General features: G+C 35.3%; 1 pseudogene; it reads right to left on the reverse strand.

The window, feature by feature from the left end:
- Nucleotides 1–1,121: 1,121 nt before the first annotated feature.
- On the reverse strand, nt 1,122–1,765 carry LOC100931853 (annotated as a pseudogene).
- Nucleotides 1,766–14,075: the final 12,310 nt, after the last annotated feature.

Here is a 14,075-nt window from a genome sequence, read left to right on the forward strand (position 1 = left end):
TTTGGATATAATCCAAAGAGGTCTGGCAAAAATGGCATGAGCCATAGACAGATTAATAGGGGAAATTCAACCACAGGAATTTAACATAACTTGGATTTCTGACAGGACAAAGCAAGATTATCTAAAACTTCCATGGAGTGTGGATTATGAGGCTAAACTTTTCCCCTCAATGCTCTTCCCAGCTTGTTTCAGAAAGTAATTCCATCAATACTTTAGTCTTTCTCTGTCAACCACATCTAGTTACTTAGCACCTCTTGTACCCAGGGCTTATGACTGCAATTACTGCTCTTCCATCCAATATACCACATTGCTTTTTTATCAGTTCTTTATTCCTGAATTATATTCATCTCCTAATATAACCTAAAGTTGCATTAGTTTTCCTTTACTGGTATAACACTTTTGATTCATAGTGAAGGTTTGCAATATGCTAAAAACACATTTTTTTTTTCAGATTAATTGGATTTTGTTTTGTTTGCTTTTAAGTACATGTTTTTAATGGATTTTGTTTCTCTTTTGTTCTGTATTAGGGAATAGGTTGAGGTGGGAGGGAGAGGGGAGGATTTTTCTGATTGAAAAAAAAATTTTTTCCCTATTTTCATGAAGCAGTTACTTTGGTGCAGTGTCAAATTCCAAAGCAAAATGATCACAATGGAGATGAGATTTCATACAGTTCCTTTCTTTTTCCATGTGCAATCATTATATTTCAAACTAGTTTCTTGTTTACAGCAACAGCATTCACATTTAAGTCTGAGATAACTGAGCTTTATTATTCAACATCTAATAGCACTCACTTGCAACTGCTGAAGATCTAAACTTTCCAAATAAGTCAGCCTATAACCCCACTAGCCTTCTGCTTTCTTTGGGGAATCTCTTTTGGAAATCCTAGAATATCTTCACATCATATGCTTTATATTCTTCAAAAAAATTATCACAAATTACAGTAATCAGGGAAGATGACAATGAGAATCCCACAGTATGACAGAAAAACAATTCACATCATGTTGAATTCATTAATATTGGCAGTAAGAGCAAAATGTCACAGAAATGATGCTAAAAACACATATTTCTGCATTCCTTTTTCTTTGGCAACTGAAGCCCTTTTGTGGCTACTTCTCTCACATTCAGCTAAGATTTGGAAGTAATAAGATTAAAAGAACATTATTTTTAGTAAGAGTCTGATTTGTGTATTTTCCCCTCTTTTTCTTCTTCTTCTTCCTCTTTTTTCCCCCTCTTTTTATGGTTCTCCTTCTCTTATGCTTCTTACATTCTGAGGAGCTGGAAGTGATGCCTTCTTTATCTGAGTTAGAATCCTCTAGTAACTTCTTTAATTATTATCTTCACATCTTTTTTTATGACATTTATTTTCCCTTATGATGTCATACAAGGGATCTTTATTGCTACACTGAATTATTTTTAAATTTCTGATTGCCTTTGATAAAGAATGAGCAGTCTTTGTCCCCTGTTCTGAGTCTATACAGCTTATAGTGCCACATTACATAACCTTGACTTTTTTCCCCAGGGTCATCCAGAGTCCTTTAGTTGGAGCATTAGCCAGAAATTCTCTGGCATGTTCATTATTGGGTATTTCTGATATTGCAGACTTCTGGCTTGGTCTCATCTTCCTTGATAAGTCCAAGAGGAGCTTTTTCATAAAGGGACTCCAGGGCTGCAGCTGCTACCACTGCTTCACAACTGGCAGGTGCTGTTTCTGCTCCTGGTACCATGGCTGCTTCAGTTCTGCTAATTCCCAGGCCTGCAGAAACATAGCTGGGCTCGGTATTCTCCCAGATTAATTGTTAAAAAGTCACATTCTGCCCATATTGGATTTATGGAATTGATTTTTTTAAACCTAAGTATAAGGCTTTATATTTATTCCTACTACAAGCTATTATACTGGGTTCTGGCCGACATTCTGATATGTTGAGATCTTTTTGGATTTTGATTTTATCATCCAATGTGTTAACTATTACTCCTAGCTTTGTGTCATCTGAAAATTTGGTAAGCATGCCATCTATTTACTGAGTTTATCCAAAGCATTAATAAAAATTCTATACAACATAGAACTAAGCACAGTTTCTTAGTATACTTTACTAGAAACATTCCCCCCAAGTTAACACTGAAAAACCAATAACTCTTCATGGGAACCCCATATTCAATATCTCAAAATCCAGTTATATATGTTTTTCTCTAGCTCATATTTCTCCATATTTTCCACAAAAATACTAAAGAGTCTGTCAAGTGTTTTGTTAAAATATAAATATTTTCTACTTCCTCCTCCTAGCTCCATTCCTGACATGTAGACTTTTTCTATGGTTCCACAACAGTTCTCATCCTGAAAGTTCACTGACACTTAAACTTTCTCTGTTCTGTAACCCCTTCTTCCTATTCATTCTTCGAAAAAATTCCATGTTAAACAAAATACTCGAACCAGCCATGGGTTTATCCCTCTCCAGGAACCACTCCCCGCTCTCCAGACTTTCTCCAGCACAGACTCATGATTACCTTCTCCCTTCTCACTCATTTTTCAGCTTCTTTTATATGTGTTATCTTCCTCCATCACCCCCACCTGCATCCCCCATTGAATGTGAGCTCCTTGAGGGCAGAGACAATCTTTCTTTATGCTCTTATTTGTATTACTGGCACTATGTCTAACTACCAGTACTCAACTCAGTAACTTGGACATTTCAAGGACAAGTTTTCTTATTATCTTAGTTTTCAGTTTGTTCTGCCCTTTCCAGCCTAAAGATTCATCATCTATTAAGAGAAAACAGAAGCAAAATAAGAGTTGATTTCATTTGCTCTTTGTTGGCCATTATCATTGCCTCATCTAACTGAAAAGAGATCCTTTTTTTATTTTCCTTTTGTACCTAATATAGCTAAAAAGAAATATGAATGGCATCATGGAGGAGTGGATACAGAATTGTCTTTGGAGCCAGGAAGATCTGAATTCAGTTGCTGTCTCTGATACACACCAGTTGTGGAACCCTGAGAAAGTCATTTAACCCTTCAATGTTCTAGGCAACTCTCTAAGACTACAAGTTGAAGGGAATGTTCTAGTCTGCATAGACAGAATGCATTTCTTCATATGAAAGTTCTTGATACCAATCTAATCATAAGTCTAGTCTCTATCTTCTTAATGAATAATAAATTTTTAAAAGTTTCTGAAACCATTTGCCTTTTCCAATCTTATTTCATACTACTTGTCTCTAAATGAATGTTCTATGATCCAGTCAAGCTAGCATACTTGCTTCTCTTTGAACATCTGCTGGTATTTATTCTTCTGCTACTTTGCTCATGATGATCCCAATGCCTACAATTCAATTCAACTCAACAAACATATGTTAAAATCTACTATATTCAACTATACTGTTCTGGGAATGTATTTACTTTCCTTCTTTACCTTTCACATTCAGACCCATCTCTTAAAGCTCAACTCAAATGTCACCTGCTTCATGAAGTTTTCCATAGTCCATGAATAATCAATAACATCTTCACCCCTTAGACCTCATACAGCATTTTATTTATACCTGTCTTATGTATTTATCTTCTATGACTGTGAATTTAGCTTTTAGTGTATGTACCAAACTCATTGCTATATTTTTAATTCCATGTGATAAGGATCACATCTTATATGAAATTTGATTTTCCCCTACCATATTTATAGCACAGTACTCAGCATTTATGTCCTTACTATATATTTAGTGAAATAAAAATGGATATGCTGGATCCTTACTCTGGTGTCCTTTCCACTGTGCCAGCCATTTCTTCACCATGTTGTCTGTACCCTGGCCATTATACTCACCCTGATTCTCTTAGATCTAAGTGGGTTTTTGGCTTACCTTGTCAAGGTCTATGCTTCCATGTTATTTGTAAGCCCAGTGCATAGAATAGTATCTGGCACATGATCAGTGCTTAATAACATTTTTTCTCTCTCTTCATCTGGCTATCTAGCTGTCCTAGGCTAACATTCTAAGAATACCACAGAACCTTGAGTCTACCCTATTATCCTCTTGGTAAAATGGTTTGGATTCTAAAGAGAGCTCATTCAAGTATACCAGGCTTAATCCCTATCATAACATTTAAAAATGGCAGGTAATATGAATTAACTCAACAATTTGTGTGAAAAAATTGGGGGATTTTAGTTCACCTTTACATAGACCCATAATCTAATATAACTGCTTAAAAAACAAAAACAAACAAGCAAAGAAAACCCAAAACTAACCAATGCAATCTTGGATGACATTAAAAGAAATATAGATTCCAGTTCCAGGAAGATGTTTCTTTATGGCTTCTGGTAAACCACCTCTGTAATGGTGAGACAGTAGATAGAATTTGTGCCCTCTTTTTAAGAGAGACTTTAGCATCCTCAAGTATTATAGAGGAAGATGATTAGGTTAATAAAATTTAAATGCCAAACAATTAATAGTTGATCTCAGAGATAATAGAGTGCCCCAGTTGTTTATTGAGTAAGGAGATTACATAGTCAAACCTGTGCTTTCAGACATTCAATTTGATGGCTCTGTGGATTGGAGTAGAAAGGATTTTGAGGTGAGGAGAACAAGTGAGAGTATTCCAATTGAGGTGATGAGGGTCTGACCTAGGGTAGAAGTTGTATAAGTAGAAAATACGTGAGATAGAAACAACAATGGCAAATGATTGGAAATGTGGAGTGGAGAAAGAATGGAGAATAAATAATGACAATAATAATAGTGTTATTATGAACTAAAATGATTGAGAGACAGGTGTTTTCCTTAAAAAGTAACAGGGAAGCTCTGAAAAAACTGGGGAGGAGAGAAGAGAAAATGAATTCTATTTTGAAACACCTTGTATTGAGTCTGAGATACATCAAGATCATTTTCTTAGAAATGTACAATGGCAGTTAGTGATGTGTTATGGAAACTCCTGAAAAAGACTAGAGATGGATATATAAATTTGTGAATCATCTAGAAATGGTGATTGAATTTGTAAGTACTGGCTAAGACATCAGTAGGAGAATAAAGAGAAAAAAAGACAAAAGGATCCAGGACAGAGCACTGGATATTCCCAGGTCATACCCCAGTTGGACATAAATGCTGATTAACAAAAATATCTCAGAAAATGGAGAGAGGACCACAAAAACCCAGAGAGTAGACAGTATCTAAGAGTAGAGTGTGTATAGCAATGTCCATTGTTATAGAGAAATCAAGAAGGATGCAGATTAAAAAGGCCATTAGATTAGACAATTAAAATATCATTGGTAACTTTCAATATAAGGAAAACTTCTGTGTAGCAATTATAACAGTTCACAGATTCATCAAAGTAGCAAAAGAACTGTGTAACAATTAAATGAGCTGTCTTGAAAAGTATTGATCTCTCCATCACTGAAAATATGCAACCAGAGGCCAGATGACTCTTTGTTAGTGATTGTAAAAAGAAATCCTACAAGTGAAATTGAAATAGATAACCTCTAAAGTCCTTTCAACTCTAAGATTTTTTTGTCATTACTACTCTAGGGAAGCTCCCTGAAGGACAGGGTTATATCTCATTCACCTTTGTGTCCTCTGTCATACTAAGCATAGTGTCTTACACATAAGATATTCTCAAAAATATATTAAAACAAATTAAATGATCCTGATTCGGCACCCTCAACTCAATATGACATGGTAAGGCAGGTTGAGTGTTCCTTTCAAGCTCAAAATTCATTATCAAAAGCCCTTAGAAATCCACAAACAATCTAGCACTCTGACCAAAGAAGCCTTCACCCTCCTCTTAATAAGATGATTCATCTCCCAGGGTTCTGAACAAGTGACAGGAACTCAGGCCCAGATGGAAAAATTGAATTTTATTTTCCGTAATGTCCAAGTCATTCCCTTGGTACAAAAATGTAATAGCAACTCTGACAGAAAAAAAAGCAAATGAGTCAGATTTCTTATGTTCCCAAATCACTCCATAGTATGAATTCAAGAAATATTTTTAGAGTCACACAGCTAATAAGTATCCAAGGGAGAATCTAAACTCAGCTCAACTCCTATTCTTAACATTCCACATACCATGCCACCTAGTTGGCTCAGGTTGAGCTAGAGATGCTAGATGTACATATACTAGAGATCTTTTACAGTAGATGGGGATACATATCTGAAGCTCAGAGGAGAGATCAATACTGGAGAAATATATTTGAGAGTTATTTATATAGAGGTATAAATTAATGGATGCAGACATGACTAAGAATATCAAGAGAGACAATGTAGAGAAAGAAAATAGGTGAGCCAGTGACCATCCTCACAAAATACTTCAATGACTTTCTATTTCCTCTAGAATAAAATATAAGCTAACATTTAAGACCTTATACGATCAGCCTTCAATTTATCTTTTCTAACACAATTTAACATTAATACCTCCAGAGTTCAAACTATCCTCCAAACAAACAACATTCCATTTCTGGTCTCCATTCAATCATAAAAAGAATTACCTTCCCCATCCCTTCTTCCATTCGTGAAAAGCATTTCTATGCTAGTATTTCAGAGTTCTTATCATTCTTTAAGGGTACACTTGAGAATTGGCCCCACTCAGAAGCCTTTTAAAAAAATCTATCCAATTGTTAGTCTCTCTTCTGTCACAAAATTTCCAAAACTTTTTAGCTTTTTCTACACCTTTTTACTTAGTACATTGTGTTATACTTCTTTTCATCCATATCATATCTTCTCCAGAGAATAAAAGCTCTTTGGGGCCAGGGACAACTTCATTTATGTTTTTATATCCTTAAAATTAGTACAATGGTTCACATATGAGTACTTAATAAATGTTTGTTGAATTGAAAATAATAGAAGAGGAAGACCCAGCATAGACATTTAAGTAATATTTGTGTTTACAGGTCTTAGAGAGGTTGAGATTCTGAAGGAAGCAGGAAAGAAATGAAATCAAAGATACAGGTAGAATTACCTTTTGTGAAAAGTAATGATATCTCTTCATTTGTGACCACAAGGAAGGAATGATGTTGGGAAATTATAGGGAATGGAGGTAGCAGAGAATAGAAGGTAGTTAGTTCATAATTGCTGGTCTCAGTCTTCTCAATGAAATAGAATTCTATATTCCTATAAGTAGGAAGGGAATGCTATGGGGAATATTCATGGTGATGGTATTGAGGTGATGAGAGGTAAGAAAAGGTTTGGAACAAATAACCTTTGTGAGGAATGAGACAAGGAGTTGATAAAGATAGAGTGGGAGGATTAGCAAGCATCAACAAGGCCATAACTTAAGGTTTATATACCATGGCATTATAGTGGAAAGGATAAGCTCGATTTGAGGGTTTTATTCATTGAAGATCAGAAAAAGTAGATAATGGAGGATAACCAGAGATCAGAATTACAAAGTGAACTTCTCATAAATTCTGATAGATGTTTTTGTGAGTAGCTCAATAATTTCACTATTCCCATGTATGTAACAACTTCATTTGACTTTTTTCTCAGAAAAATACTTGTCTATCAAATAATTAGGAATGGCAGAAAATTGGATTAACAGGGATTCTATTATAATGTCTAATAAATATGAAAAGTGGCAAGCACAGAACCAAGACTGGATATGGAAACAAATGAAGGCAGAGCAGGAGAAATGAAATGGCAGAATAGGTGTGGGTTATATGACCAGAGATTACAATAATATCTTACATTTATATAGTACTTTAGGGTTTGTAAAATGCTTTACAAATAGGTAAGGGTGCAGCGCTGATTCACCATCAGTAAAAAAATGAAAGTACAAGAGAATGTGTTCATAAAATAAAATTTCAGAATTCAAAACCTTGAAGGTGACATTCTGAGACATAGGTGTGACCATGTTGGTAGATGGTTTCAGTGGAATGGAGAAAATGGCTATTAAAGTTAAAAAGATTGAGGTCAGATATGTATGTATTGAGGTCAAGTCATTGTGGTACCAAACTTAGAAATTTCTTTGATTCAAACTACCAACTTCTCTCATTGAGTTCAAGTGCCTACTATGTATAAAGTTCTGAGAGATTCTGGAGAGTGTTCTGTACTCTTCTAATAACATTTCTCTAAATACTGTGGAATCTACTATTGCTACACTAAGTTGTATAACATCATTATTCTAAATTAGTGTTTTATTTCAAATACATAAATCTTATACAACAAATTTATAGGAAGCAGACCTTTAGAAATAAAGAAAGACACTTTTAACTCTTTGAGGTGGGAAGACCAAATGCACACATATTGCTGTATACTGTCTTATACAATTAGTCAAATGGCAATCATTCATTTACCATGGGCCAGGCACTATGCTGAGCACTGGGAATAAACAATAGAATAAAAAATAGTTCATGTTCTCAAGGAACATATTTTCTAATGATCTGTCTTCTTTATATCCTAGGTAGCATGTCTAAGAAAGCATTGGCTTTAAAATCTTTTAGTCTTCCCTGACATTAGACATTTATCTGATTTGAAGGAAAAAAAAAGTCAGAGCACTTAATCGAGTTTCTCCATCCCTATCCCATCCCCCTCCTCCCACCTCTGCCAAGAATTACAGGGAGGGAAGAATAGACCAAAAAATAAAAAAATAAAAATATAAATACACTTTACTTCATAGAATTTTTTAAAATTTATTTCATTTTTAATTTGTGGAATAAAACAAGCAATTCCTTAAGATAACATAATAAAATAGATGATTGTAAATGAATCTTCAAATTTATTATGTATGATGGGAATTTCATGAGGAAAACAATAGTGATATAATTAATACTTTATAATAATATAATAATAAAATACAATTAAGCCATCTTGAGCCATGTAGACAATAACACCTCATTAGATTCAGTACCTTAAAATCACTGAAAGACATTTAGTGATTAAAATCAATAATTGGCATACTTATGCATATTAACACTGTAGAATTCCATATCTTATAATGGCATTATCCTGACTAAATGTACATTTATATTCCTTTTTAAACAGTGTCTCTTGTAATTCTAATTTAATTTTATTATTTTGTTAACTTGGTTCATGATCTTTATTTTTGCAAATATCTTATTCCCAGAATTAGATTCCTAATTGGCTTACTGTTACAGATTCCTAACTGGTTTACACTTTCAGGATAGAGAAACCTAGAGAGGTTGGATTCTTTTTACTCAATATAACTCACCAATGGATCGAGGACAAAGTCCTCTAGAAGAGACGGCTTCAAAATAGCCTATGGTTAGGTACATTAACCAGAGGCTCTAGATCAAATGAGATAATATGTTTAAAGCATTTTATAAATCATAAGGCAGTATATGTTATTATTAGTAACATATAACACACACACACACACACACACACACACACACACACACACACAAAGTCCTTCTAAGAATATTTCTGTTAATCTCTAAAATAATCTCAAATATTCTAGGTAAACTTGTAACCAACACCAAAATCAGTACTGTAATGAATCCATTATATTCCCCATCTTGACCCCATATGACCCCCCCAGTGGGGTCACATTTCCCCAAAGGCGATTATTATACCACCAAAAAAAAGTTCAATTCATATACATCTCAAAAATTAATGTCATACTTCATAAACACAAAATTGTATTTCAAGGAAACGTTAATGGAAATGCATGGTAAGAGATTTTATCTTAATTAGATGACTAAAATTTTTTCTGAACTTCAGCAATTCTAGTATATACACATCACCAAAACCTAACAATTATCAGGGAAAAAATATGGCTTTAACAATGTTTTCACAAAAATGCTTTCACCTCCTAGAAGATTAATAGGTTGAATGTCAGTGCAACAAATTTTATAACATATTCCTTAAATATTAATAAGGAAAGGGTTAATCATTTTCCAACTACAAACCTTGCTGGTGAATATGCCACAGATTAATATTTTTCCAAATGAATATGAATGGTTTTAGATGAGTGCTCCTTAAATGTCATTGCATATTAGTTATGCCAGGATCATTAAGGGGTATGAGAGGTAGGTTTGCACCATATCATCTGAGACATAGATTCTTGCTGTAGACTGTAACTGTCAAAGTTACCAGGTTAGAACAGTGGCAGTAATGATTATTAATGTAACTGAAGCATTAAATTGTGGCATTCTTCTTTTTCAACAGTAATCTTTTGAAAAGGCTCTAAAAATGCAAGTGTTTCTGTGAACAATGGGCTCTTTGGGGGAATGAACAGGGGGAGAATAAGGATAAATATGTTGCTAAATTATTCAAAATAAATCAGTGAAATCAAAATGGATTTTCTCTAGAGTTTAATAATGAATCATGATTTATTTGCAGGTGCCCAATCTTGGTAATTAATGAACAACTTCAATGCTTTTTGGAAGACTGAATCACCCACGGTCAGGATCATTCAAATGTCAGATGGTAAGAGTTTTGCTCTTTGTCCAACACCTTTGTTGCAACATCATTCACTGATTTACAAGAATTTCTAACCTTGAGATGACATTTAGTGGAATGTCAACTTCCCACATGACTAACAGGGAGAAGCTTTAGCAATTTGTCTCTTAAAAACACTGACTCCAATCATTTGGGGCTTTATTGGGATATTGGATTACCTTGAAAGAATTTTGAGATTGATCACCAAAGAACATGTTTTTTTGAAATCATTCCTGATTGTACCAGACAGCCCATCTATGCCATTGGCAATGTTCGTTTCTCAGGAAAGAGGGGGAGGATCTGGACTAGTGGTCTGAGAAAAGGCCTCTGGGCTTTTCCTTCTCTGAATAACACCTTATTTCAATACAAGGTCTAACATACATATTTTCTGTGCCTTTGAGCAAATCATTTAATTTCAGTTTCTTCATCCATAAAGTGAGGATCATCTACCTCACAGGGATAACAAGATTGCTTAATCTTTTTAGTAAAGGCCTTTGAAGAAAACTACTGCAATTTGCTGGTAATGGTAATCAGGGCACTTTGAACTTATAGGCTGCCTTTCTTCTGAGAGACTCAAAGTGCTGAGTACCATTAGTCAGTGCATTATGAGGCCGTTACAGAAAGGTATCCAGCAAATGGGGGAAAGTTGCTATTGGCATCTCCATTCTGCATAAGGAATAAATTCTCTTAAAAAAAAAAAAAAAAGGAAGACGGTTCTATTAGGATCCCAAGCTGAAATGGCTGAATGATGTGGTAAATGAAAGTGAATTTAAACTACAGACTCAGAGGATGTTTTCAAATTGAGTAGAAACTCCCATGCAAGAAGAGAAATTACAGCCTCTCTGATTCCAAAAGCTCTATACCAATAGCCATAATTAACTTTCAAAAACTAAATCATAATGCTAAAGGAGGCTTCAGAGTATCACGATGGGGAAAACATCTTTTCATTTATCTCTTCACTGACATGAAAATGATTTTTTCAAGGAAAAAAAATCTTTCCTTTCTTCCCTAACACTATTCATCTCTCTCTTGTGTACAGCCAAAGAAAAAGTTTCCCTAGGCAGCTGAAATTATTAAATAAATAGCTCCAACATATCAGAACTGCATCCAAAGAACTTGAAGTAAAAGAAGCAAGGGAGTTGTATGAACACATTCCTGCAGTGTAATGGATTGGGGGAAGGGAGTGAATTCAACTTGCTGACAACTTGAGAAACATTTTTATACTAAATATTATAAAAGGGGAATTAATTGAACATTTCCTTTTTAGCTTGAAGTCAGAGCACATGGACAGTCCAATACTTCTATTAGCTCTCCCCGACATCTATTTCACTATTTTATACCATTTTCATCATTAAAAAGCATATACAATAAGGGACTGGCCAATGAGCCCAGTCCTTATTTATGAGCTGTATAGAGTCCCTCTGAGATATCTCTGTGTGGACTTTGGATCATATGTGGACAGTCATAAATTATTCTGCTCTACTAGTCATATGGTGAAGAGAAACTTCTTTTGCTGAGTAGCCAAACGGGATATTTTCAATAGACACTAGCTGAACAGAACTATATTCTTCTCTTTGGCTGACTTCTTCCCAGGTGTCATTCTGGTGAGAGAAAACAAACAATGCTGTGAGAAAATAGGCCTTGGTCCTTTGCTATGTGAGCCCAAGAGAGGACCCAACATGGACCTTGCTTTTTTGCTGACCCTACACCTGGAGTAAGGTCATCTACCTGAGACCCAGTGTGGCTTCAGAAGGGGCTGAGGAACAGTCAATATAGTATTTACTGCCCAACAACTCCAGGAAAAATTCCAGGAGCAAAACAGAAGTGTGTATGCAACATTTGTAGATCTAACCAAGGCCTTTGATATTGTCAGTCATGAGGGCTTATGGAAAATTATATTAAAATTCGGTTGCCCAGAGAAGTTCATCAATACAGTATATCAGTTTCATGATGGCATGCTTACCCAGTTCTGGACAACAGGCAATGCTCTAGAGCTTTCCAGTCACCAATGGAGTGAAACAAGGCTGTACACTTACTCTCATCCTTTTTAGCATGATGTTTTCAGCCATTTTCTCAAAAGCCTTCCATATTTTATGACAAACATGAAATCAAAGTCAGCTACCACACTGATGTTAAGTTCTTCAACTTGAAAAAGCTACAAGTAAAATCCAAAGTAGAGGGAGTATTGATGCATGATTTTTTGTTTTCCGATGATTGTGCAGCCTCCAAAATAGAGATGCAACAAATCATGGATCAATTCTCTGCTGCTTGTGCTAATTTTGGCCAAACAATTAACACCAAGAAAATATAGCCAGTACCACACCATCCATGTATGGAACCATCAGTTACAGTAAATGATAAAGTTTTTAATGCTGTGGGTAAGTTCACTTACCTTGGCTGGATACTTTCCAGAGATGTCCACATTGATAATGAGATTGACACACTCATTGCCAGAGCTAGCTCAGTGTTTGGAGGCTCCCAAGGAAAGTTTGGGAAAGGAGAGGGATTAGACTAACAACCAAAGTGAAGGTCTATAGAGCCATTGTGCTGACCTCATTGTTGGATACCCATGAAACCTGGATAGTATACCAGTGCCATGCCAGAAAACTGAATCACTTCCACTTGAACTGTCTGAGGAAGATTCTGAAGAGCACTTTGCAGGATAATATATCAGAGACTGAAGTTCTTTCTCAAACTAAACTGCCAAACACTCCAACTCTACTGCAGAAAACAACTCCAGTGGGCTGGTCACATTGTTCAAATGCCAAAGGTACGCTTGGCAAAAAGAAAAATTATTTCATGGAGAACTCATATAGGTTTAGGGGAGACTAAATAGCAACAGTTATGAGTATGTATGTGACAAGTGCTCACAAGGTGAAGCAATATAAGGACATTTTCAAGGTCTCTCTTAAGAACTTTAGAATTGATTGTATGGCATGAGATTCACTGGCACAGGACCATCCAGCATAGCATGCCCTCATCAGAGAAGATGGTGTGCTCTATGAGAAAAGTAGAACTGAATTAATCCAAAATACACAAAATTGGAGAAGCTACCCCAAATGTTTATATGGGCTATTTGTATCCAACCTGTGGCAGAGCATTCTGAGCTTGCATTGGTCTGATCAGCCACAGTCAGACAAGCTGTAACTTGATTCTAACAAAATAATGTCATTTTGATCCTCTTTGAAAAATGAAGGACAATAATAACACATATGTCCCAGTTTGGGGAATCTACTAAGGGAAAACTGACTATTTTTCTCTTTCTCTGTGTGTGTGTGTGTGTGTGGTTTGGGGGAAACTAAATAGCAACAGTTATGAGTATGTATGTGACAAATAATGGGAATAGTATCCGACACACTCTGACACATGAATAAAAGAATTTGGCTCATTGGCCAGTCTCCTATTACTCATTTGGAGTCTTACCATATGTGTAAATGGGTACTCCTTTTTTAGAGAGAATCTAAATTTCAATACCAATTTCTCCCAATTTTCCAAATAAGCTGTAGCATTTCTTTATTCCAAGCCCTATTTTACCAAGTCAAACAAGACTGAAAGCAACTGAACTATTTTGTAAGTATGTGTTCAAATATCTGACATTTCCACTCCTAAATAAGTTATGATGAATTTTCATAAATATTCCCACCTCTTTCAGATACTGGGCAGGATGTTTCTCACTTATTTATCATCTCCCACTGAGTCTTAAATTGTAAAAATACT

The sequence above is a fragment of the Sarcophilus harrisii genome, chromosome 4 (genome assembly GCF_902635505.1).
Source record: "Sarcophilus harrisii chromosome 4, mSarHar1.11, whole genome shotgun sequence".
NCBI classification, from domain to species: domain Eukaryota; kingdom Metazoa; phylum Chordata; class Mammalia; order Dasyuromorphia; family Dasyuridae; genus Sarcophilus; species Sarcophilus harrisii.